The 25,060-nt window shown below is 32.8% G+C and overlaps 1 protein-coding gene across 1 annotated transcript in view; it reads left to right on the top strand.

Annotated features, from left to right (window-relative positions):
• The window catches only part of Dll (homeotic protein distal-less), a gene marked incomplete at its 3' end in the record, with an annotated part of 69,863 nt that overhangs the window by 11,566 nt on the left and 33,237 nt on the right, over nt 1-25,060 (top strand). The gene's annotated exons all lie outside the window — the stretch shown is intronic.

Genomic DNA, 25,060 nt, shown 5'->3' on the forward strand with positions numbered 1-25,060 from the left:
TAATAGTGCTAAAAACGGCCGCTTGGAGCGCTATATGTCCTGCAATATGACGCATGAAAGTAATTATGCTCGTATGTCAAAAGTACCATCTCAAAGAAAAATAGTCCTTAAGAAGCAAGGTTTGAACTACTGTTTTCCAAATCAAGAATCTTCAAATAATTTGTGTAATCTGCAAGTTAAATCTAGGAGAAAAAACCCGCACTGGGGTTAATACATTCAAAATATAGTACACTTATTTGTTTGAAAAAATAAGCTGGAATAATCGGCTAGTTTCTTGGCTCATCCAGATCAGAAGTGATTTGACTGCCGAGGTATTTAAAGTTAGTCACTGATTCTATTTCACTGATCCCTCGATTATTTGACCATTTATTCGCAATACAGCATTATTGTGTGGGTTTCGGCTAAACACTATCATCTTTGTTTTGGCCACATTGATATTCAAGCCCATTACTCTACCAGCTTCGTCAATTTTACTAAGAAGTTCCTGAAGGACACATGCGTTGTCAGCCAGGATAACGGTATCGTCAGCATATCTGATGTTATGGATAATTTCGCCGTTAATTCTTATTTCCTTTCTGATATCAGAGAAAGCATTCTTAAATATCTTGTCCGAGTATAAGTTAAAAAGTAAGGGCGATAATATGCAGCCTTGTCTCACTCCACGCTTAATTTGAGCGATCACAATGAACAATAATGAACATGCTTAAGTTATGGCAGTCATAAGTCAACGCGTGTGTAATCTCTAAGTCAACGCTCGTGTCGGTTTGTTTTTTGTTTTCCTCGTAAATAAACACAATCCAATAGCAAAAAATCGGCGTTTACTATAAATAACAAACAATATATTGCATTTGCAAAATAGTAAGGAGTATCTAATACAAAAAAGTGAAAACTAAATTAACATTACTTTGGCGACTGCTTTTTTTACATTTGGCTTGCCAACCTCGGGCTAAATGCAATAAATAGCGTGATAAATAAAAAATAAATAAAAAAAGTTCAGTTTTGGAATATTTTCCACATTTACACCGGTAAAATTAAAATATGTGATTGCGCAGTAGGATTATACGTCGCGATATGTAAATATTTTGACATTTAATATTAGGTGCTCATGGATGTTCCATTGTGATCGCGAATACGATAAACAACCATGCTGAGAAATTGTTATCACTTCGCTTATTAGCACGTCGATAGTTTTTTTGTGATTGAGCTACTGAGCATGGAGGGCGAAAACTATTTATTTATTTACTGACGGACTTATGCAGTCCATTCCAGCAATGGTAAATACAATTTCTTAAAATAAATGCAGGTACTAATCAAATAAAGTAAAGCTTAATAAAATTAAAGCTAGGACAAAAAAATACTACCTCAAGACAAGATCTGGTCTATCTTAGTGATTTTTTAAATCTATAAAGACTTGCACCAAAAAAGTCCAGATCTTGTCTCGAGTTTACAATACGACACGATCGGGAAATTGGTGCATGCGAGCCATAGTTTGAGCTGTGCTGATCGAGGAACAGCACATTATTATTTCGCAACCGGCGGCGGCGGATCGGAACATTGAATGACACTTGTTCCAGTAACGATGGTACATCAATTAAGCCATTCAGCAAATTAAACATAAATATGGAGTCAATGTTATTTCTACGTTTTTGTAGACTTAAGATTTTGAACATTGACTCCATTTCTCCGTAAGTGTAGTATCCCTTCACGAGGCCAATCATTCATGCTACTTTTCTTAGCAAACTAAATTTTATTCACAGGGACATCTCTGACATAAGTGTGTATATCATTCCATAATCGAGCAGCTGTGAAAGAGAAGGCAAAAGAATATGAATGGGTATTGGAAGGGTTCTCTTGTTACTAGAACGAAGAGATAGTCCATGTTGTAATAGAGGTTAGAAGAGCTCTCTTATATAAACAGGCGAAGTAGGATTATTAAAAAAAATGTTAAAAAGTGATAAAATGTAAATGTTTCTTCTATGCCTGATACTGAGCCAGTGTAGTTGCGTGCGATACTCGGTCATGTGGTCGAATTTGCGAAAATTCAAGATACGTCCACACACAAAATCATTCACCCGTAGATTTTTGTCAAACAGCTTTTTGCCATTGAGTTGTTTTAGATTGAAACATATTCGAAGCATTTTCGCTAAATGAATTATGAATCGTCGAAACGGCAGTCACCCCAGCGAGTTGCGGAGAAGCGATTATTTAATTTGTTTGACGATCTTAAAACGCGGGGGTGACCAATGATCTGTGACCGTTCGGGTCATAAATAAACGGCGATAGCATCGGAATTAATTCAATTTATTTGACTATCAAATAGGGGACATTTATCACCATAAAAACATCCCATTCAAGTATCTATGGGAATTTCTTGCACCATATGCTATGCGCTTCGGTAAACATTACACTCCACATCAAAAATATTTTTTGTTCATATTTATTTATTTATATTTTATTAGAATAGTTCATTTTACCCTCAACACACAAACTTTTAATACTATCTGCCCCTTGAAGCTGAAATGCTGGATGTCACATTTGGTAAATTGTTCAGGAGAGCGGTTTGAAGTTGTAAAATTGTTTCAAATGTAAAAACACTATTTATTGCTGTTTTTTTGGATTTATAGGCTTTTGATATTTAAGAAAAAAAAATAAATATGGGGTCAAATAACAATGGGGCTTCGATGTATTTTTTCTAACCGCCCAGCCCGCGCCCTAAATCCTCCTCGGACTTTAGTTTAACAAGTAATTTTATTTTAAATTTTATTTATTATGGTATGGAAAGAATTCCAAGTCGTATGATAAATTGACTAATCTCCAAATTCTGGACATTGGGGCATAAAAACAAAAGTTCTTAGAAGATTTAATAAATAGCAGATTTTGACTTCTGGTGACACGGTTGGGAACATGAAAGGAAATTGATTGCAACAGAGATGGGACATCACTTAAAGCATTAAGTATTTTGAAAATGCCAAGGTCCATCTCAGTTCTACGTCTCTCCAATGAAGACAGATGAAGAGATTGCTCTATATTAAAAATAGGAATAATTACCCCTTTGTAATCCGAGCAACTATGTCTTTTTTAAAGAAAACGGCGTTGGACAGACTCGGTACGAGTCCTGTAGAATGGAGACCAAATAGGAGAATTTGTAAACCATCTTTTGAAAAAACCCTCAATTACGTGTCATAATTTAAAACATGAATTATTTATGAAAATAACAGATAAATATACATTTAATGACATGATATTAATAGCGATAAAACAGTAATTGAACGTAAACAGTATGTGAAAAAAAGTAAAGTAAAATAATGAAATTAACGGCAAAAGAAATGACATAATGGTTAAGTATGGTTGATTATGACAATAAGACTTTATCTTGCGCAAAATTCCTCGCTGCGTCAGAGGTAATTTGTTATAAAAATGGTGGAATGGATTCGGTATCCACTGCTTTAAACCAGCAGAGTATTATCACTGCACTACAGTAGTACTGGTGTTTTAGAACTAGCTATTTCAGTAGTGGTATACCGGACGACTCCCATGTTTTTACCATTATAGAATCTGGATATATGAACAAAATAACATTCAAAACTTAATTTTGAAAAAAATGGGACTTACAGTCTTTCAGCTTTAAAATACAGAAATAACAAATTGTTTCAAAATTAATCAAGAACATTTTTTTTAGTTAAGTATATTCATTACAAATGATTCATTGAATCACTTATAAATAAAATAAACGGTCAAATATTGATGCGTAAACATAGCCAAAACGATGAATGTTACACAGTATGTAAAATGATAGGCTAGTTGTGGTGTAGTTGTCAATGCGTTTGCCTAGCATGCAAGAGGTGACGGAATCGATTCCCGTCCCGGTTGAGGTAAAATATTTATTTACAAAGGTGATTTTACACCTTTATTTTCTTTTTACACCATCTTTCATAGTCTCTAGGTCTGGCACCTGAAGTCTTAGACTGATCATTTTACCTTCATGCTCACATAGGCACTGTCTGTGACAATGCGCGCAAAATGTTGGGATTTGTTCTCCGAACAGCTAAGGTGTTCTTGAATACTCGTGTTCTAAGGCTTCTTTATAACTCATTGGTGCGAAGCAGACTTGAGTGTGGATCTCTGATCTGGGCACCCCACGAATTGAAGTACTTTCTTATGCTGGAGATGGTTCAAAAGAAATTTCTGAGGTATCTTTACTTAAGGGAGTGCAGATATTATCCGTGGTTGTACCCATCTGACTTTATACGCTTTGGAATGCTTGGTTACAATAGTTTAGAGAAAAAAATAAATGCATACTTGCTTTTGTATTTTTTCCGATTGATCCGTGGTATTACGATCAACATAGGTGTAATGGAGAGTATTTTTCTTTATGTTCCTAATGACTACCTTAGAGATAGACAGCTTAAGCAGTTTTATCTTCCTGCTTGCAGAACCAACCTGCCGATGGTAATGCCAGTAGGATATTGACATCTATCATATTAGTGAAAAAAAGTTCAGAGAGGATAGCATTTTTTCTCTATAATTGCTGGGTATTTTTATTTTACCATTTTTGTATATTTAAATCTGAGTATGAATTTTTTCGTTTTATGTATGCATTGAACTTTTTTGTAATGTACATAAACGTTAATAAAATAAATAAATTGAAAAATGTAACAGAAAATGTTCAAGAAACGCTGTGGTTGGTGTACTAATGCAGTGCCCTATGCACCATTATGTGCAGAAAGGGAATGATGAATTTCTGTCGCGGCGAATATAACTTGTGATCAGGACGCACGTGGTCTGCGGACCATACTTTGCCTATCACTGATTTAGAACATTGCTTTACATACAAATTTTCAAATATGTAAAATTAAAGCATTTTCGTTACCTTCCTGTCATTCAAATAAATACGCATGTGAATTTTTTGGAGGTTAAATAAAATGATGTACAAATTATAGTAACATTTTATTTAAAAGTCATTATCGTTTTATATAATGTCACAATGATCATATAAATACTTCAAACGTAAGTGCTTGTGTATACGCTTAAAACATTATCAACGTATGTATGTAAGTATTTGCGTGTTAACCAATATTTTAGGTTTCTACAAAGATTTGTGGGAAAATACTGGATTTCACGCTTTTATGGGAGTAATTAATATAAACATATTTGAAAAAATATTTTTATCCAACATTTTAAGTTTGTCCAAATTTTTATAGACGAAAACTGGATTGAACTCCTTTGAGAGTTATTAATATATTTCAACAGAGATAAGAACATTTTGGATAGGGTAATATAAACGTTTAGGCATCTACAGGGCTTATGAAAGATATTTTCAGGCGTTGCCTAGTATGTTAGTAAAAAGGTGAAACAGTTCAGTTAGAATCTCACCCGCATAATTAAAGGTTAGTTAGCTACCTCAAGATTCTAGGCAAAGAAGAAGAACAAATTAAAATGTACTAAAAAAATATAAAACCAACACGAATCATGGCAAATTCATCGTGAGACTCCATTGTAGCCGTAAAAACCTGACAGGAGATCTTCAACACGGTTTATTTTGTTTGTGAATTCGGCGCTAAGTGGCCTCCCTCAAGGATCAAACTTTGGCCCCTCACAAAATTCGAACAAAAGAATTAGGTTTTTTCTATTTATTAACACGTCATGTACTTTAAATTGTTACAAAAAGTACATTTAATGGACGCGATGGCCATTTCTGTTATAACATGCTGTTCCATTGTCAAACGATTAGGAAACGACTGTACATGACGGAATGTATGTAGTATTTCAAAACCGTACAATACAATCACTATCAAATTATGTTCTTCCTCAATTATAGCATACACTTGTCATACAAATCATATTTTTTTCAATAATAACGCTGTTTGCACAATAAAATATTTATTTCTGTGCAGTGAACTCACAGAAGCCACGCTATTAGGAAAGTGTAGGACATCCGAGTCGATATAATGATTGCATTGTACCTTTGTCAAAATATCATGTTTAAACATATGTTTATTTATAGATTCAAAAACACATCGATCCAAATTTATTTAGTAAGAGCCGAATATTTTGCTATGAGACAAATACTAACAATGAATTCTGATTTTATAGCAGCGAAAGCATTTGAAAAGCAGTTTTTCTCGTTTGATTGTTATTTATTTATACAAATGTATAATACAGCACTACTGCCAGTTGCAATGTACACAGATTTTATTATTAGGTATCTTCAAAAATACTAGAGCCCTTACAGGGCACTGCAGATTAAACAAACACCTTGCTAGAATGAACCTTTCCAAAACCTCTAGATGTAGGTTCTGCAGTGCAGATGAGGAAACACCTATACACATTCTATGTGAATGTGATGCTTTACATCATAAATGGAGCCTTATCCTCGGGGGACCACTGGTTAAACCTGAGGACGTTAAAAAGCTCGTCCCCTCCTAACAGCCTGATACTTAACGGATCTGGGCTTGAATGGGGGAATCAGCAAAATGTAAATTCTCGCCTTCCAGACAGTAGCCAGGCTCTTTAAAGACCTGGGTTTGGAGGGGGAGATTTAGAAAAATGTAAACTTTCGCCTTCCAGACAGTAGCCAGGCTCTTAATAGACCTGGGCTTGGAGGGCGAGAACTGTTCACGGGGACCCGTCACAATAGATCTTCTGAGGTTGCAGTGACGTCAGGAGCTTAAATAGCACTGACCCCCACCTCTAAGATTAAGAATAACAATCTACAAAAACACGGAAAAAAGGCACAATAGATTATTAAGGTTCATATAAACAATAGTAAAAAAAAGACGAATAAGTCACTAAGGGCCGGTCGCCTCAAAAATGGTATAAATTTAGTTTAAAGTTAAATATTTAAACTTAGTTAAGGCTCAAAATCTGGTAATTGAAAAATTCCGTTGCATCAACATTATTTTAGTTAAGTTAAAGTTAAGAATGTTGCCACTGTAAAGGTTCAAGTTTCACCCTAAAAATTGTTGGGATTTTTGCGCAAGCACGTACTTGTTTATTTACATGTAGCAATACACATGCCCCGCGACGCGTCTTTGGGCACAAACGTTTAAATTTTGTTCCAATTTTCAGTGCGCATTCGGAGAAGAAAAGAACAAAAGGGACATCGTCCTTTTTGTTCTAGATAAAAAATTAAAAGAGCTAAATGAAGAACCTTTTACTCTAAAAATACAGCAAAAAAATGTCATTTTTCGGGCAACTATGGCAGCCTTAACTGCCCAGAAAGAGTTAGCTGAGCTCAATTTAGCTCTATTTAAAAATAAATAAACAACATTTCAATACAGTGATGATTTAGATTTATTTTACACCGCGCCGCTGATGATCAAGTCCTGTGTTTTGAAAAATAATGAACAATTAAAAATTCAAATTAGTTCTTCACTTTTTTGACATTCGAAATCTTGCGATAAAGTCGGACTCTTCCCACAAAAAATGGTCCGTTCGTGGTTTGAACAGTTTTTTTTTCGGTTTAGAATATACTCGATGATAAATTCGTCATCGGAAGACGAAAAATCAGATAAAATTGACATTTTGTGCAACTTTTCACAGATCGATCGATAGATTTCAACACTCACGACGCTTTTTTGACAGATGGCAGATCGCATTTAACTTAAAACTTATCTTTAAACGGTCCCCTGGCGGCCGGTCAAATAAAAGTAACCTTTTTGTTAATATTTAGTTTGATGCAACGCATTTTGACATAAAAGTTACTTTTATTTGACTTTAGCCCTGACTTTAACTTATCTTTTGTCGATGCAAACGGCCCTAATACACATTATGATACATAGTCATAGAGCAAGAGACTAAAGCTTGTAATTCCGGCATGGAAAAGATCCACCTCTCTCGGTAGGCTGTTTAACAGACCGATCGTTCTCCGCACATGCATCAACAACGGTAAATTAGTCCTGCATTCAGGAAAAACAAATGATCTGTGTTGCCTAGCTCTTAAATAGTTGCTCCGTATTAATAATTTAAAGTGAGTCTGAACACCTTACCTTCATTTAACAAAGAAAATCAAGTCCGAGAAAGGACGCAGCAGCCTCCTATAACGAGCGTCTCGAGGATGCGGTGGTGGACCTGGCTCAGGCACGTGCTGCGCATGTCTCAGGAGAACCTAAACCCAGTTGCCAAGAGTGCTGGCTGGCGATAGGGTCTCCTGGAGGCAACTGGTGATGTCCACATGCTCCAATTAGGAGCGGATGTGGAAAATAAAAACAAAGAAGATATTTCGTTCAAGTTGTTCAGTTTGTGACTGGCACAGTGAACGAATAACGTTCTTGTATACTTTTGGTCACATCTTTTCTTGCTGTAGCAGAATCTCCATCGAATCCTTGTCTAATACACTTTTCTGTATCAAAAACTACCGTCTCATCATAATTGTCAAAGTCTAGAAGAAGCTAGAATAAATGGGTAATGCTGGTTTGTACAAATGAATTATTATTTTGTACAGCTGAATAACAAACATTACAATATAATTTAAATCAACAAATGTACCCAGAGTTACATACGGATCTATTGTTTGATGGGAATGATAGTTATGTTAACAGATCTGTATCTAAAAGTAGTTTTTAATATTTCGTGTTCACGTTTCACAATTCTTCGGTTTGTTGCAACTAATGACCCTTTGTTTACCTGTATCATGGCCAGCGTTACCTACATTTCACTACGACAAATTTTACTTAGGTTCTGTGCCCTCGGTGACAAATTTTCGTCTGTATTTATTGGAATTTAGAAACGCGGGATTGACGTGGGAGGAGGCGAGAGTGGTTGAAGGCGTTGCGTTGCTTTGATCGACCAAGGTATTTAAAAATTGTTATCATCATCAGCCTTCTCGTGTCCAATAGCAAACATATGCCCCCCTCTTAGAACTCCACTCCTTAACTAATAACAAAGAAGCCAGAGACGCTGTTCTGTGGCCGGTGTTCGTGTGAAACAGATACAGTGGGTTATTGACAGCAATGTGGGAGGTATGCACCTAAGATGAACGGCGTATTTATAAATTATAATTTATTTTGCTAAAACAGGGCTAAATTATATGTTTATTTTTATAAATAATATAAAAAAGAGTTATTAAACAGTATGACTCCATGTTTTTTTTTTCAAATCGTCGGGATCGTAGATCAACGACGCATGTGATTTTATTCAACTTTACGTGAGATTAGTTTGGTTATTATTTTTATTTATGTTCACTATTACAATCTGACTTATTGTCTTTTAGCACCTGGTGCTCATCCAATAATCTACATCTCAACTTAAGTAAGTGCAAGGTTATGAGATTATTTCGTCTGGAAAATCCAATCATATACGACTACTCACTGAACGATGATATTATCATCTGTGTCTATATACGAGATTTAGGCATTATACTTGACACCAAACTTTTTTTTACAATTCATATTGAACATGTTATCAATAAATCCTTAAAACTTCTTGGATTTATTAAAAGAAGCACAGCTGACTTCAAAAATATAAATACCCTCAAAACTCTCTTCTGTTCCCTAGTTCGTCCGCACCTAGAGTATTCCTCTGTTATCTGGTTTCCATATTATGATGTTCATATTTAATCAGTTCAACCTCGATTTTTGAGAAAGATAGACTGGAGGTTGGGCTTATCCGGAGACAACCTTGAATATATCCTTTAGAAACAACCTTGAATATATCTTCTCTCCAAGATCGTCCAAAAAATCCGACATCCGAAATTCTCAACTCACTCTTTGATGCGCCTGAACTACTGAGCTCAATAAAATTAAATATCCCAACTTGAAACCTCAGACAAAACTTACTCTTTCATACCGATAACCATAGAACTAACTATGGTTTTCATTCCCGTATGCCCAGAATTCTCAGGTCTGCCAACAAACATACCAGTCTTGATTTCTTTGATAACAAGTTGTCTTCTTTCAAACGATCACTGAATAAAATTCAATTATAAACACCTCTCTCCCGCTTCCACTCCCACAAAGTCTACTTTAAACCATCGAGTCTTTCTTTTTGTTATAATATTTTTTTAAGGATAAACGTGTCCATAAAAATGCCCATTGGGCGTGTATATAAATAAATAAATGTCACTACTTAAGAAGCACACAAGTATACCATTTGATGCTTGGGTTAGTAAGATATAATTTATTTTTCAAACCTGGAAAAAAAGGCTTTAAATAACTTTCTCAATATCAAATATAAAAGAAAGACAATGTCGCATTTTTTGCACATCCGTCGTTGTTCTTCAATCTCGATGGAATTTCCGAACTTTAGAGTATTTAGTCTTTTGCTTGTGGTAACACGATGTTACATCACCGCGCGCAAAGGAATTATTTACGACAGTGTTTAAGGAGTTATTGAACATTTTTGTAGATTACCTATTTAAAAATCACCGCTCGCCACTGTTGTCTGGCTGGTCGGGTGTTGCGTACTCGCAAAATCGAGCTGGAATAAAAAATATTATTATATTTTAAATACATTTTTGTTGGGTATTTACGCTGAATTTTCATCAAAAACCAATTATTTAAATTGGTTTTGTATAAATACTACAGAAAGCTTGCATACGGAAAATATTGCAACCTGCATACAATTTCTCTTCTGACTTCTGACGGTCAGTGCGTTTTTGCATACTCCACACAACTCTCGCTACCAATTTGTCGATAGCTATCGAAGTAATTATATTTATATGCAAAACCGTAATTAGACATATGCTATCTCCTCGCTCATCACGCGCGGGTGATCAGATAGCCGAGAGATTGTGGTTTCTGACAAGTTTATAATATCATATCGACAGGTATCGCAACTGAGATGAAGGAAGCGAGTGATCTAGAAGCAAGTTTATGCCTAAATATTCACCAGAACAAAAAAATATTTAACATTTTCTTCCACAGAAGCCTATTTTAACCATAAATGAGAACTATTTTAAATGTTGGTGACGTAAGGAACGCGGACTAATTGTTTGCGGTCTTGCTTGTTTCGATCATATGATGTCGATATGGCAAGTAGGTAGAACATACCGAGGTAGATACAGATAGTACAAAAGTTAAGTACACCGTCTCGATATATACAGATGAAGATAGCGTTCATAATCGAGGCACTGAGCTAAGTCTGATCACCTCACCTTCACAATGCAGTGCTCCATGAGCCACTGGGAGCAGACAGGGAAATTATCTAGACGATAAAGGTTCTTGGAACTAGCTGATGCAGGTTGGTGCATGGTATTAAAAACAGATATATATTTATTTGTGAATAGAAATAACTAGTTGCCTTCCTTTGTAACCAGTTATGCAAATAAAATTTACATTCGTGTGAGAGGCACTTTATAATTGTCCATTCTGTGTATACCGCGTGTTGCATTTACATAATTACAGCGCTACACATGTTTACAGATAAATACAAACTGCAAGGTTATATTTCTAACGGTGCATAGGGCAAGGTGTCGCTTTGCGCAGCGTCACGTCAGTTATAATATGGAAACTTCACTGGTCCATTAGAATTAAGTCTAATTGTGTAAAATATTAAACTTTGTAACTGTACTGTATGTTTCCTGAATAAAAGAAAATAAAAGAAAAAATAAATAAATACCCGTTCGTTATTTATTTATTAATTTTCAATTCCCATTCAAAATATTTATTAAAAATAAAAAGAGAAATAAAAATAAAAATAATATATAATATTTAAAAACATTTTGAGTTTGTCCAAATTTTCGTAGACAAGGACAGGATTCAACTCTCTGGGGAGCTGTTTATATTAACATATTACAACAGAGATGAAAAACATTAAAGAGAAGGTAATATTTAAGTCTAACCTGTCAATGGCTGGTTAAAGTGGCCACTTAACACACTGTGTAACATTCAGCAATCTTCCCATATTTAAACATCTATATTCCTTCAATTCAGTCTGTCGATGTATGTGAAGTTACAGAGCTGAAATCTTTATTAATGCGGGTGAGATTCATTTAATTGAATTATTTCACCTACATACTAGGCAACGCCTGAAATTATTTTTTTTTCATTTTCTATACTTCTCATGGACGAGGTGAATTTATTAACAATTTTTTTTGGTTTGTCCATTTTTTTGTAGACAAGAACTGAATTCAACTCCTTGGGGAGCTGTTTATAATAACATAATAAGATATTACAACAAAAAGTTAAATAAAGTAATAAATATATTTAAAAAAAAAACAAAAAAAGTTTAGATAAACATAAAAATTAATAAAAAAAAATTAATTGCCTAACTTAGAACGGGTAATGTACCCTTGTTAGCTGGGCAAAGTGTACATAAAATTTTATACATGGTAAAATATTTTTAAAAATTTAAAGATAAGTAAATAAATTGATATCACGTACTTTTTCAATGTACAATACAAAATTTAAAAATATAGATTACACAAACATCACTCTGTCAGATTTAAAATTTACACTAAAAATATATTATGTAACTTAGTAGACATTATAATTATAAATATGTACATCTCCCCTCCCCTCCTTATTCTCTCTTCAAGCATTCTTGTCCTTATCCCGCCCAATTTACAGTAACTTAATGTTCTTAAAATAAATATTTAAAAAATCTTTGATTATTGAGTACATGAAAACAACATTTTTTTATGTATAAACTGTATGTATTTATTTGATATGTAATATATGTTCTTTACTAACTTGGTATACTATGTGTGGAAACCTGTTATTAGATCTGAGTTCATACACTATATCTGTTTGTTTACTAAAAATATGTATGTAGAACTGTTGATTTCCCAAATGAAATAAAATAAAAAAAAATAAAAAAAATAATAAAGTAAAATATTTTATCCGATATAATCTGTGCATTTTAATGACACTCCATTAATTATTATTATGATGAACACAAAATATTAAATAAAAAACATGCTGGTTTAAAATAAATACTCGTAAATATATGACATTTTCTTAAGTAACTAATTGTTTTTTTTCCGCTTATTAAAGCTTATCTCTTTTGGCTTACCAAAAGGGATTTTTAAAAACATTTGATATTACAATATATAACATCAAGATTTTTTAAATCAGTATTCTGTACATTAAAAATGTTTTGTGTAAGTTTTGCGAAAGCGCCATCACTACATAATCAATATCATGATTTCAGTATATAAAAATACCAACATATTTATAAACCAGTGTTTTTAATCCATAACTTAATAAAATAAAATAAATTGTTAATATGAACATCTCCCTGGAGACTATTTGTTGCAAATCCTCCTCAGCGCCATACATATTTACCATCGTCCTCCATCAGCGCACAACAGCCAGCTAACTGTAATTTTTTAAACACAAATTTAAAGAAACGCCTTTAAAATGAACAAAAGTGAAATTAATTTGGCTGCAATATGATGAATTCATCATAAAATATTTGTTTTTTAATGAGCTGAATTGACATGTAATTTTCTTGGCATGTTTATGAATGCAGTTTGTTGCATGTTCCAAGATGTGTTCTTATACAATGCACCGACTCACACAGATGCAAAGTGCACATGCACATGCACAGACTCGAGTAATAAAAACATTAGAAAAATAAAATCGCGTGCGAATCCCCAGCGCGAGATAAAGATCTCCTAGACGAGTATTGCGAGGGTGAGCTGACCAGTGCCAAACTGAAATAAAGAAAAAAAACTGTACTTAGCAACAATGTTTTTAGTGTATTAACCATATTTAATATTTACCTATAAAATGTTACACAATCAACAATGTTTGATTTTTTATTTTTTTATTTATTTACAATTTTAAAAAACCCGTTAGGGTTACATTAAAAATTTAATATTGTCTAGTCATTTTATGTCTCGTCTAGTCTAGTTAGTTCAGTCATCATGTGCTTTTTCAGATTGATTTTAAATTTGTCTCCATTAAAAGTTTTCAAGTAGTAAGGTAGGTCGTTGTAGTGTTTAAGTCCATTATGTAGTATTTTTGACTGTCCTGTGTTTGTCTTTGCCTTTTCAATATGATAGTGTTTTTGTTGTCTGGTGTTATATTTGTGTATGTCAGCATTTTTGACTACCATTATGTCGTCGTCTTGTATGTTTCCCAGTGTTATTTTGTGCACAATTTTTAAGGTCTCAATTTTAGTCAAGTAGTTTATGTCAAACTGGTGTGTTTTTTTGTACAGTTCAGTCGTAGAGGTCAGGTAGGGTAGGTTGTATGTTAGTTTAAGAATTTTATTTTGTTGTCTTTGTATTCTTGTTATGTCTGTCTTGTTACCAGTTCCCCAAAAGGCGATCATGTAACTCAATTTACTTTTGACATAGGCTTCGTACATCATATTTTTTTCCTTTCTTGATATAAAATCTTTAATTTTGTAGAAGAGGCTATGTAGTGATGCCATGCCATTATGTCGAAATGCTTGCAGACTGGCTGGATTTCCGCCCTAGGGAGTTGTTCATATTTAAATTTATTTCAACAGAGAGGGAAAACAGTTTTGAGAAGGGAATATGGAAGTCTAGGCATTAAGCATGTGTGTAAAGTGGCCACTTAAACCAGCCAATGACAGGTCATAAGACCCGTAAATGCCTAGACTTCCATATTCCATTCTCAAAAATGTTTTCCCTCTCTTTTGAAATAAATTTAAATACGAACAACTCCCTAGGGAGGAAATCCAGCCAGTCTGCAAGCATTTGGACATAATCAAACATTGTTGAGTTACTACCTGGTAAAATAAGAAGTATAAAAATTTGAAAATAGTTTTCAGGCGTTGCCTAGTATGTAGGTGAAATAATTTAATTAGATGAATCTCGCCTGCATAAATAAAGGTTTCAGCTCTTTAACTTCACAAAAATCAACAGATGAAAGAATTGAAGTAATATAGATGTTCAAATATGGGCAGAATGGTGAATGTTACACAGTTTGTAAAGTGGCCACATAAAATAAGCTAATGACAGGTCATAAGCCCTGTAGATGCCTTGACTTCTATATTACCTTCTTTAAAATGTTCTTCATCTCTGTTGTAATAATATGATAATTTTTAAACAAACTAAACAATTAAATGTGACTGAGCTCTTCAAACTAGAATCCTTAAAATTTATTCATAAATTAGCCAGTCATGTAATTGTAGACGAAGAATTAAAACTTGAAAAAAACTGTAGTAAACATGAACACAATACGAGAATATCAGAAAAAGATCATATCCAACCTTTCGAAACGAGAAAAGGACAATTGAGACTAATAAACCGTGAAATTATACAATAAACTACCAGACAAAAGTAAACAAAAGACTCAGACAACCTTTACAAAAGATGTTAAAAATATTATTATTAACAGTAGAATGTGAATTTTAAAATATTATGTTAAATGTATGTGACCCGTAAGGGTTTATCAATGATATTTAAAAAATAAAAATTAAAAAATACGAGGAAAACAAAAAACAAACCGAAACGGGCGTTGACTTAGAGATTACACACGCGTTGACTTATTTTATTTTTTTTCTCACAAACTATAATTAATAATAAAAATAATGTGACCTCACTGGGGTTTCCCATGCCGAGGACACTTAACAATACACTTTTTTAAAATTACATTTGAGAATAAACTGACTGACTGCGATAACTTAAGCATGTTCATTATTGTTCATTGTCATAGCTCAAATGCTTAGCATGTTTTTAAGCACGTCGATAGATATTTGTGATTGAGCTTCTGAACATGTATATAAATAAATAAATTAATAATGTCTGCTCCAACGGTGATGAAGGCTAATCGACTGTCGGCAAGTGCCGTGTTTCCTCTAAGTTACATAGAAATGTTAATTTTCGCAATAATTCTGATAGCTTCCCTCCAAAGAATGCCGCTTTTGTTGTCTATGAATATGTATGAGTGTCCAACAAGCATCTAGCGCCGTCGTTAATGATTCCAAGTCACTAATTGAGATTTGAAAAAATCATTAAGATTGATTAACACTTCAATAGAGACGGAAAACTTAAAAGAAGACGGTGTTAAACTTAAAGCGGACTGTAGCGAAAAAGGGAACTTCATTCAGTTTTGTAAAAGGTTGGGAATATTTGAATCCAGGAAAGGAGCACGGAAATGGACCTACCTTCGTTCTAGTAACGAGAGAACCCTTTAAATACCTTTTCATCGCTCTAATTTTCTTGCCTCCCCTTTCACAGTAATATCTGCTCGATTGTGGAATAATCTACCCATTATGTTAGAGACGCCTTCTTTATTTACATTTAAGTCAAGATTGAAATGTCACTCTAAATATTTAAGTGGTTCCTTTATCCTTCTTCTTTCCTTCTCATCCCCTCTCCTCTCTTCATAGTAAAGTGTTAATAAAAATAAAAAAAAATTAGTTGATCTTTGTTTTCAATTTTGTAAAAAATCATAAGATTCAATATGTCCATGTACTTGTAATTTCCTCAAACTGAACGGTTTTGGTAGGTAGGAAGACATTTCCTTAAAGCAATATGCCCGCCCTTATATGTATATATATTGTATAATATGTATTCAAAGTGTTAAATAAATAAATGCCATGAGGATGTTGTAATTATTGCGGATAACTTATATAGCGCCATTTTCGTAACATAATACCTCTGGGGCGCTTTACAAAGTGATGATAATTTATTTATTTATTAAATTATTTATATTATAAAGAAATCAATTTAATTTTAAATAAAGCAAATAATTGACTTTTTTTATCACATGGGTTTTAAAACTCCTTCCATTTGATAAAAAGGACAGCTTAAAATATTTATTTACTTCGTATCTTGAGACATTAGTTTCATTTGTTAAAATATAAATATTAACTTATCATTATTCCACACGCATTCGATAAATACCATTATTTATTTATATATACGCCCAAGGGGCATTTTTAAGGACATGTTCATTAATAAAATATTATTATAAAGGAAAGTAGAAAGACACAATGGTATATAGCAGACTCGGTGGGAGTGGAAGCGGGAGAGAGGTGTTTATAATTGAATTTGATTCAGTGATCGTTTGAAAGAAGACAACTTGTTATCAAAGAAATCAAGACTGGTATGTTTGTTGGCAGGCCTAAGAATTATGGGCATAGAGGAATAAAAACCATAGTTAGTTCTATGGTTATCGGTATGAAAGAGTAAGTTTTGTCTGAGGTTTCTAGTTGGGATATTTAATTTTACTGAGCGCAGTAGTTCAGGCGCATCAAAGAGTGAGTTGAGAATTTTAAATAGGACTAGAAGGTAGGATTTTATTTCTACGGTTTTGAAGAGAATATATATTTAAGGTAGCTTCTAACTCATTTTACGTGTATTGGTCTCTGGATAAGCCCAACCTCCAGCCTATCTTTCTTAAAAATCGACGTTGAACTGATGCAATATTCTTGATGTAAACATCATAATTTGGAGAGCAGATAACAGAGGAATACTCTAGGTGCGGGCGAACTAGGGAACAGAAGAGTTTTAAGTTAGTTTTGAGTTATACTTTATTTGGAATGTAAGATGCTTATTCTAATTAAATAATAATACAATATTTGATTATATTGTGTTTGGATTATTAGATCCTTAATATTTTGCCACCCATTTAAGGAAAAAGTAATTAATATAAGTTATAAAGAACAAGAGCCGCTTGATCCTTTAAGTCTGAAGACTAATGTTCCCACAGTCAAATAATGTTTTTTCTTAAAACTCCACGCCTCCTTAGAAATCCTTAAACCTGTTGAATCCCGAACGTTGAAATGTTAAAAATAATCTTTTCATTTTTTTTTCATTATTTTTGTTTTTAAATATGCAAAAAATTACGATGATAACAACATTTTTTTTTTGTGAAACGACGTCGAATAAATTTGATAGAAAGGTCTAAAATATGCATATTTTGAATTACCCAAAAACGAGACGTTTCGCGCCCTGTGGCTCAAAAATAAATATTTATCGACGTGCTTAAAAACAAGCTGAGCATTTGAGCGATCACAATGAACAATAATGAACATGCTTAATTTATTTATTTATTAACGGACATTGTCCATGTTTACAATTTATAGGGTTTAAATATTACAATAAAAGAATAGTTTAAAATATTTTAAAAAAAGAAATGAAGCATTGACAAACATAAGGGACATCGAGACAAGATTTGAACTATTTATTTAGCGCTCGTTTAAATCCTTGTAAACTTAAACCAAAAAAGTCCAGATCTTGTCTTGAGTTAACAATACGACAAAGACGGGTCATTGGAGAATTTAGGCCATAGTTTGTTCTATGCTGATCGATGAACAGTACTTCACTGTTTCTCAACCTACGAGTCGAAATATTGAATTTGACTTGTCCCAGTAATGATGGAACATCGATTATACCATTTAGTATGCCGAACATATATATGGAGTCAATATTAGTTCTACGTTTTTGTAGACAAGAAATATTGAACATTGACTCTATATCAGCATAAGAATACTTACCTCTCTCTAGTCCAAGCATCCGCGCTACTTTTCGAAGCGAGCGATGTTGGACTGATTTAATGTGATTTATGCGATTGATATAGAATGGAGACCAGACCACGGAGGCATATTCTAGAAGAGTTATCGCAGTCATAAGTCAACGCGTGTGTAATCTCTAAGTCAACGCTCGTGTTGGTTTGTTTTTTTGTTTTTCTCGTAAATAAATGTAGATCGCTTGCAAAAAATCGGCGTTTACTATAAAAAATAATACAATTTGTTGCATTTGCAAAATAATAAGGACTATCTTAGACAAAAAAGTGAAAATTAAATTACAATTTATTTATTTATTTATTCATCCAAAATTACAAAATTAAATATTTATGAACTTATTAAGGCTTTTTAGGCTATGCCCGTGTCAAGCCACAATAAATAACAATAAAAATACATAGTAAAATTAATTAGATCAAATTATAATGACATAGAATCACAATCTAGAAAAAAAAGGTAAATTTAAAAAATAATCAAATTCCAAAGAATACAATGCAAAATAAATTTTACAAATTAAGAATCACACATAATCAAATATACAAAATAGTGGTATCATTAAAATTAACAAAATAATAGTATAATATAGTAGTATTAAAAAAAAAAATAACACAAAATAAGAGCATGATTTAAATCAACAGAAAAAGAACACATATATATATAAAAGCATAATTGAAATGATAATTGAGTTATGTTTTCTAGAAATTCACTCAATTGTAGTAAGAAATATAAGGAATAGGAGCAATAAATCATATGCCAAATAACAGTACGTACTAAATTAAATTATACAAAAATACATAATAAGAAAAACATAAATATTATCAATATATATAAAAAGCAAATAAAAGTAAAAGAGTATGGAAGGAAAGCAGATTTGTAAATTTTTGCTAATTTCGTTAATATTTCGTTAATAATTACTATGGCGACTGCTTTTCTTGCCATTTGGCTTGCAAACCGCCGGCTAAATGCAATAAAAAGCATGATAAATAAATAAAAAAATAGCAGTTTTGGAATATTTACTATTTTCACACCGGTGAAATTCAAATATGTGATTGCGCAGCAGGATTATACGTCGCGAAACGTCAATATTTTGACATTCAATATTAGGTGTTCATGGATGTTGCATTGTGATCGCGAATACGATAAACAACCATGGTGAGAAATTGTTATTACGTCGCTTATTCGTCGATAGTTATTAGTGATTGAGTTACAGCAGACGGCAAGTATGACGTTTTGGCGCTTAACTTGTATGCAATATTTATTAGAAGCGCAGTCTGCAGTCATAACGCGTGACGTCAAATTGACGTGATGCCAACTGCGGGCCGTTTTAAATGTGCTTATTTTAAACCCGACAGTTACTGATGAAAACTTCTTTTAAATCCATTTATATTTATATTTTTAGAATTACCCACATGATAAAGGTTTCAAATCTTGTATTCCACTAAACTCAACAGATGGAAGAGTTGAGGAAATGTGTATGTTTAAACATAGGCCGAATGGTGAATGTTACACAGGGTGTAAAGTGACCACTTAAACCAGCCAATGACAGATCATGAGCTTTGTAATTGCCCAGACTTCCATATCCCTCCTGAAGCTGTTTTTTCTCTCCGTTGCAACAAATTTAGAAATATTTGCTTTTAAAAGATGATTTTTCATTGTAATATTCTAGATTAGTCAGTAAATTTGTTATTCTTCGGGTTGAAAAATGGGAGATCCTCAGGGGTGTCTATTATATAGACGATATTTGCGGAATTCTCGTCTAATATGATAGATGTTAGTAAATTATCTTTTAACAAAGAATCAAAATGTCTCATAGGTACGAACTGGAAATTTTTTTTTACAGTCCATTCCCTTTAAATGGAAGTTGTGTTGCCTTTCTAACTCTTGGTGTTTTAATTGTCAAACCTAGTACTAATAATCACTTTACTGTAACTTTTCAAATTAAATTGAAATAAGCGGTGTTAATTGCATGATTATGACGTTAATCTTTCGGTGACTTGTATCTGTACCAGTGTACAAATGCACTTCCCTATGCACCATTGGGTGCGGATAAGGGAGCGATAACCCGAACCTTTTACATGGCAGGCAAACACCTTTAATATTTGACCACAAAGCGGACAATCATTACTTAAAAATATTTAATTTATTCACCATTTTGCCTATGTTTGAACATCCATATTTCTTCAATTCTTCCATCTGTTGATTTAAGTGAAGTTAAAGAGCTGAAACCTTTATTGTTGTGAAGAGATTCCTGAAACAAATTTCCAATTTTTCAATGACTCCCGAGGGGGTGAATTCCAGTCTTTTGGACAAACTCAAATATTGTAATGAAACAAACTGGTCCAAGAAGAAGTTTAAAAATTGGAAAATTAATTTAGGCGTTGCCTAGTATGTGAAATAATTCAATCAGATGAATAGGCAAAATGGTGAATGTTACACAGTGTGTAAAGTGGCCACTTAAACCAGCCAACGACAAGTCATAAGCCCATGTTCCCTTATTTAAGGTATTCTCCATCCCTGTTGTAATTTGTTAATCTTAATGACTCCCGAGGGGGTGAAATCCAGTCTTTTGTCTACGAACATTTGGACAAACTCAAATAGTGAAATTTAATTAATTAACATTTTCTAGCGTGCAGGTCTGAATGAGTTATGTTTAAGCGCCTTAAATTTATTATCCTTTATGTTTTCAGACGAAATTATAATTACAGGTTTGACATATTTAATTAGATTGTTAATTATAGGAAAAAATGTGGGTTTAAAAACCCTTTAATAATTCATTATGTTTTATGTAAGTGGATATATTATGAAGCCATTAATTTCAACTTCCTAGCTCATTTATTGAATCATGTCGATTAGACAGCAACCCCTCCTCTTCAGAATTACATATTTGTAAAACCTCCTAGTCAAAAATAAGTGTATTCTTAAAAGATTGCAGTGTTTGTAAATACATATTTGAACTATTGCTAATCGAGAGAAGAAGGCATATGTCCTGGCTGCGAAATATACTTTTATTTATTTATTTAACTTTTTGTACATAATGTTATTTGTACATTGGCGGGCTTATTGCCAAATGGCAATTTCTTCCAACCAACCAATAAAATAAAAGTTTTATTTTTATAATTCAAGTTACAGAACATATTCAATAGAAAAAGAAAAAAAAAAGATTAAAAAGTGAAAAATATATAAAAATAGAAATAAACGTATTTGTTTATAAATTACCTTAAATCAAAACTATTACTCAATGGGAAAAAGGAAAAAAGCGGAAAGAGGAAAAAGGAAAGGAGGAGAGATTAAGGAAGAGAAAGCAGATGTTTCCTCAGACGTGATTTAAACAGAGATACTGTAGTAACATCTTTGATGGTGGATGGGAGATGATTCCACAGTCGAGCCGCATGGACACTATATGAGTTAGAGAAGAAAGAGGAATTGTGTATGGGTATTAAGAGAGTGCCTCGAGAATGAGAACGAAGAGGTAAACCATGAACTGATAAGCGTTAAAATTTTTCACACAGGTATATAGGAGCGTTAGGACTATGAAGTACATTGAACAGAAGTGAGAGGGAGTGATAGTCTCTCCGCTGTCTAATTTTGAGCCATTTCAGTTGCCTACGATAATCAGAAATGTGGTCATATTTCCTAAGACCAAAAATGTACCTTATGCATGTATAATATTATAAATATACGAGACTGGACAGGCTTCAGGACTGCGGAGCAGATTTTCCGGGCAGCACAGGATAGAGAGACGTTTGCCGAGTGATTGCCAACGTTGGGAGATACCTGACAGGGTACTAAGAGAAGATTACGAAACATTTAACAAAAAATTTAATAGTCTTGATATATTTAACACTCCATACAATATGTACAGAAGAGAATTAATAGGCTTGATTCATGCTCTTCATTCATAATTCATTTAATCATTAAATCAAATGCAATTTTTCACTCTCACTTTCCTTCAATCATCCTTTACCGCTCCTTATCAATTTCACTATCTCCTTGTTTTGTCCATATTTATCTTATTTTAATAAATAGTATATTTACTATTTATATAGTTTAAACTTCAAGCCGTCGTCGCTTTATTACAGTATTATTTAGTGAATACATATAATTGGATGGCAGGCCCTACTATGTATACATTTTATATATTTATTTTTTTAAATATTCATTTAACCTGGACATCTGTTTGTATTCGAAATAAATAAAATTATTATTCAGATTGTATTAATGCTCAAAACATTAGTCTCGTGCGGGCTCCATCTTGCAAGTTGGCTTCGTATTAACAAGCTCAGTCTCAACATTAAAAAATCGAATTACATAATATTTGCTAAAAAGCGAGATATTTATCTCAATATCGCACTTGGAAATGATTATCTTGAAAAAACTGACGTGACAAAATATTTGGGAATCTACACAGATTCACAGCTCTCATGGATTCACCATTTTATTTATTTATTTATTTATTGACACTTTATATACATATACAATAAATATACATATAAGGGCGGGCATATTGCCTTAAGGCAATTTCTTCCTACCTACCCAAACCGTCCAGTTTGAGAAAATTATAAATACATGGACATATAGAATCTTACAATTTTATACAAAAATTAAAAGCAAAGATTAACAAAAATAAATATATGTATAAAAAAAAATAACACTTTACTATGAAGAGAGGAGAGGGGATGGGAAGGAAAGAAGAAGGATAAAGGAACAATTTAAATATTTATATAGTGACATTTCAATCTTGACTTAAATGTAAATAAAGAAGGGGCGTCTCTAACATTAGTGGGTAGATTATTCCACAATCGAGCGGCTACTACTGTGAAAGAGGAGGCAAAAAAATTAGAGCGATGACAGGGTATTAAAAGAGTTCTCTCGTTTCTAGAATGAAGAGATAGTCCGTGTTGTGAAAGAGGTTGGATGAGCTCTCTCAGATAAACAGGCGAAGTGGGATTATTTAAAATATTGTGAAGAAGTGATAGAATGTGAATGTTTCTTCTATGCCTGATACTGAGCCAGTGTAGTTGCGTGCGATACTCGGTTATGTGGTCAAATTTGCGAAGATTAAAGATATAACGAATACAAATATTCTGCAATCGTTCTAACTTATCAAGCAATTCAGAGTTAGCATCTGGATATCATCATTTTGACTATGTTAAATCTAAAATCTCTTCAATCACTGGTATAATGCGTAGGTTTAGGGGAGTTCTTCCGATCTCGCTTCGCCGCGCAGTGTACTTTTCAATGATACACTCTCATTTGGTATATTTGTCGTGCATCTGGGGATTTGCCACAAAAAAGTGTGTATCAGAAATACAAGTAATACAGAATAGAGCTATAGGAAACATATACGGTATGCCAATGGAAACGCATGTCAAAGACATTTACAAACTTACTGACATTCTCCCATTTTTGGTCATACCGTATTATGAGATTGCAAAAACGGTGCTTCAAGGTGTGAATAAAGACTCTCTGACTAATATTGGCTATACCTTTAATCGTGACGTCCATCAGTATATATTCACGTACCTGGATCACGCACGACAAGGTATGGTCTAAGGTCTCTGCTATACCTTGCTTGTAGCGAGTACAACAGGCTACCGGAGTCCTATAGAACGTCAATAAATAACTGTATTCATTTAAAAAAGTACTACTTGAGGAGGTACGTGGAGGGTGAAATTTAGTTTTAAGTTCTTTTTTCCCTTAAATATTTCTTTCTTGCAATATGTAAATGTAATAATTTTATTTTTTATTTTTATTATGGATTGTTTAAAGGATGGCAAGCGGATGTATGATTTGTATCATATATTTGCTTGCTATCTTATTTCAGTTTTTATGTACATAATATTACTTGTTACTTTATTACTATTTGTTGCTATATTATTATTTATTTTATTTATTATCATTTTATTATATACACAAAATTATAATTTATGTAAAGTTGCTTTGACTGTCTAACTAGGGCTATTTACCCCGTTCTAAAACAGTCAAAAAAATATAAAAAACAGTAATCAATTTATAGAAACAGTTATAAAGATACAGGACAAAGTGAAAAACAAAGTAAAAAATGGAGTAAAAACATGGTAAAAAATGTAGTAAAAACATAGTAAAATTGTAGTAAAAACATAGTAAAAATGTAGTAAAAACATAGTAAAAAATGTAGTAAAAAAAACGTAGCAAAAAAAATAAATTATAAAAACAAAGTAATAAATGCAGTGAAAACATAAAAACAGAATACATAGTAAAAAACATATTTAAAGTCATAATAAAAAAATGAATGTATGTTGTATAGCAAAAAGCATATTTAAAGAAAGAAAAAAAAAAAAAACAGCATATTAAAAAATAAAGTAAAAGATGTGATAAAAATTAAAAAAAATAAATACATAGTTAAAACAAGTTAAAAAGTCATTATTGTTACCATACTTCCATATCACCGAGCAAAGCTTAAGCCAGGTCTGAAAGAACCTCCTGTATAGAATTTTGAGTGTGCGCAGACTATCAAAAACCTCGCCTGTTTAGAAAATAAAACCCAACATCTTCATTATTACAAATTAAATGTTTTTATGAGAATTTTAAATACGCCTCAATTGAAGCTGCTCCTCCTTTGCATCGTTAGATTAATAAAAATACGCATAATTATTTTGTATGAAACTAATATTATTATGATGTTTATTACGACCCC

Source organism: Micrasema longulum, unplaced genomic scaffold (genome assembly GCF_059751315.1).
Source record: "Micrasema longulum isolate JH-2025_06_02 unplaced genomic scaffold, ASM5975131v1 h1tg000745l, whole genome shotgun sequence".
Lineage (NCBI taxonomy): Eukaryota > Metazoa > Arthropoda > Insecta > Trichoptera > Brachycentridae > Micrasema > Micrasema longulum.